This window comes from Muntiacus reevesi, chromosome 1, assembly GCF_963930625.1.
Source record: "Muntiacus reevesi chromosome 1, mMunRee1.1, whole genome shotgun sequence".
NCBI classification, from domain to species: Eukaryota; Metazoa; Chordata; class Mammalia; order Artiodactyla; family Cervidae; genus Muntiacus; species Muntiacus reevesi.
The window spans coordinates 192,648,897-192,652,364 of NC_089249.1; the positions used below are offsets into that span (position 1 = coordinate 192,648,897).

The 3,468-nt window shown below is 40.0% G+C and overlaps 1 pseudogene; it reads right to left on the bottom strand.

Annotated features, from left to right (window-relative positions):
* Positions 1–637: 637 nt before the first annotated feature.
* On the bottom strand, positions 638–1,583 carry LOC136156301 (olfactory receptor 7E24-like; annotated as a pseudogene).
* Between the last annotated feature and the right edge of the window lie 1,885 nt (positions 1,584–3,468).

A 3,468-nucleotide genomic window follows, 5' to 3' on the forward strand; every position in this document is an offset into this window, starting at 1 on the left:
GGATGACAGAGTATGAGATGGTTGGATGGCATCACCAACTCAACGGACATAAGTTTGAGCAAGCTCCAGGAGTTGGTGATGAACAGGGAAGCCTGGTGTGCTGCAATCCATGGGGTTGTGAAGAGTGAGACACAACTGAGCAACTGAATTGAACTGAATCCTGATTAACAATATTGTGATAGTTTCAGGTGAACAGAAAAGGGGCTCAGCTGAGGATGTAAATTTTAAGTATATAAAGAGTTGTACATTTCATTTGAATACCAGGGTTTTGAGAGGAACTTTATTATGTATTCAATATGATATATAAAAAATCCCAGAATGTTCCCCCAATCCAATTAAAGACAAATCAAAAGAACTTGTATTCATTAATATTCGTATATGAAACTTGGGGAGGAATCAAAACCATGAACTTAAAAAGTATTCAGTCACTAAGTCACATCCAACTCTTAGTGGCCCCATGAACCTCAGCACGCCAGGCTCCTCTGTCCCCCAGTACCTCCCAGAGCTTGCTCAAATTCATGTCCATTGAGTCAGTGATGCTAACTAACCATCTTTCTGGCCTACATGTTTAGTTTCACTCATTTTTTCAATCCATAATTCAAAATGAATTTCAAGAAGAATTGCACACAAGCTGATATTAGCCTGCTTTGCTAAGAAGCCTGCATAGGGCACTCTTGATGTCTTTGTTCCTTAGGCTGTAGATGAAGGGGTTCAGCATAGGGGTGACCACAGTGTACATCACCGAGGCTGCTGTATACTTCCTGGGAGATTGTGAGATGGCTGAGGTGAGGTACACACCAAGGCCTGTTCCATAAAATAAGCAAACAACTGCTAGGTGAGAGCCACAGGTGGAGATGGCTTTATACCTCCCACCTGATGATGGTACTTTCAAAATAGAAGAAATAATTTTATAGTAGGAGAAAAAGATTCCTGAGATAGGAAGAAAACCATAGATGGTGCCAACGAAATACATGACAATGTTATTGATCAAAGGGTCAGAACAGGCAAGCTTGAGGACTTGAGAAGGGTCACAGAAGAAATTAGAGATTTCCGTACCCTTAAAGCAGGCAACTTGTAATACAATCAAACTGTGCAGCTGGGAGTCCAAAAGGCTAACAAAAAAAGACATCAAAATTGAAGAGCAACAGGCGCGTTGGTTCATGATGACCATGTACTGCAGTGGGTTACAGATGGCCACAAACCTGTCATAGGCCATCACAGTAAGAAGCATACTATCCAAACACGCAAAAAAAGATAAAAACAGACATCTGTGTCAAGCAGCTTGAATAGGAGATGACTCTGATGTGAGTTTGGATGTTCACAATCACCTTGGGGACCATGGTGGAGATGAGACTGATATCAGCCAAGGACAGGTTGGAGAGGAAGAAGTACATGGGTGTGTGGAGGTGAGGGTCCGAGGTGATGGCCAGGATGATGAGCAGGTTCCCCAGCACAGTGACCAGGTACATGGACAGGAAGAGGACACAGAGGAAAGGCTGAAGTTCTGGGTCGTCTGAGAGTCCCATGAGGAAGAATTCTGAGACACTTGTTAGATTTCGTGGTTCTGTGTAGCTTGGCCACCTTTTGAACAAGAGAAGAAGGTTGGAAGAAAGGAAAGGAAGATGTGGGCATACAGCTCTGTGTCCATATTTTGGATTCAAGTGATTCACAAGTAAGGTATTCATTCTTGGGGTCAGTGCCTTCAGCTGCATTTCTCAGTATGATAAGTCTTATCTTCTTGGAAATATTTCCTAATTTGTATCTGTTATTCCCCTCTTACTATACTCATTTACTTTAGAAAAACTCGAATGAAGAGTTACAGAAGGATGTTAGAAATAATAGTAAAATAACCTACTACTTTATGAAAAAAAATGTAGAACAAGATTTACCCTTCCTCCTTTAACAAAAAAAAAGTCATTCTAATCTTAAAAATTTAAGAACCAACTAAAGATACCTTATTTTACTCAAACACATTGATAGCTATTCCCTTCATTCAACTATTGATAAATCCTCTAAAAAAGGCAGGAGTGAGTCATCTGGATTCTAAATTATTGAAAAAACATGCATCCCAATAAAAAATGGGCAGAAGCCCTAAAGAGCCATTTCTCCAAAGAAGAGATACAGATGGCCAACAAACATATGGAAAGATGTTCATTGTTGTTAACTATTAGAGAAATGCAAATCAAAACTGCTGTGAGTTATCATCTTACTCTGGTCAAACAGGCTATCATCAAAAACTATGCATATTATAAGCATTTTGTAAGTATATACATATACCACATTTTCTGGATCCTTTCATCTGTCAACAAACACAGTAGTTGTCCCTGTATCTTTTCTATTATGAATGTGTGTGTTCCTGGTCACTTCAGTCATGTCCCACTCTGCGACCCCCTGGACTGTGGCCTGCCAGGCTCCTCTATCCATGGGATTTTCCAGGCAAGAAGACTGGAATGGCTTGCCATTTCCTTCTCCAAAGGATCTTCCTGAACCAGAAATCGAATCCGTGACTCCTGCATTGGCAGGTGGATTCTTTACCACTGAGCCACCTGGGAATCCCCTTCTATTGTGAATAACACTGCAATAAACATGTGTATTTATATACCTAACCAAGATGTTGGATCATTTCCTTCATGTATATGCATAGATATGGGACTACTAGATCATACTGTAATTCAATTTTTTTAAAGCTTGTTTTTTATTAGTTTATTTATTTGCCAATTTATTTTTGACTGTGCTGAGTCTTTGTTGCTGCACTGGGTTTTTCTCTAGTTGAAGCAAGTGGGGCTACTCTCTAGTTGTGGTGTGTGGGCTTCTCATTGCAGTGGCTTCCCTTGTTGCAGAGCACAGGCTCCAGAGTTTGGGCTCAGTAGCTGTGGCACAGGGTCTAGTTGCCCCAGAGCATGTGTGATCTTCCCAGACCAGAAACTGAACCTATGTCTCCTCTGTTGGCAGGTGGATTCTTTACCACTGAGTCATCAGGGAAGCCCAGTAATTCTATTTTACTCACTACAGTTTTTAACTTTTTGAGGAAACTCCATACTGCTTCCATCTTGGCTGTACCAATATTCATTAGCATCAAGCATGTACAAAGGTTTCCTTTTCTCCAAATTCTCACCAACAATTTTTGGCTTTTGTTTGTTTGATAATAATTGTTCTAACCAACATGTGATGATATCTTATTGTGGTTTTGATTTGTGTTTCTCTGATGATTAATGATGTTGACCTGGGTGTGTTGCTTTCCTGAATATAAACACTCTTATTTACAGATGAGGAGTTCAGCACCAAGGGAAGGTCCCACACCCCTGGCAGAACCCAGCTTCTTATGTTGATTTAAGAGATTTTCATGTCAATTCTTCCAGATAAAGGAATTGCAATTCTCTTACTTCCTCTCTTTGAAGGTAATTCAGGTTCATTATTTTGGCATGTCACACTATTATATAATTGAAAAAATTGTGATATAGATACTAT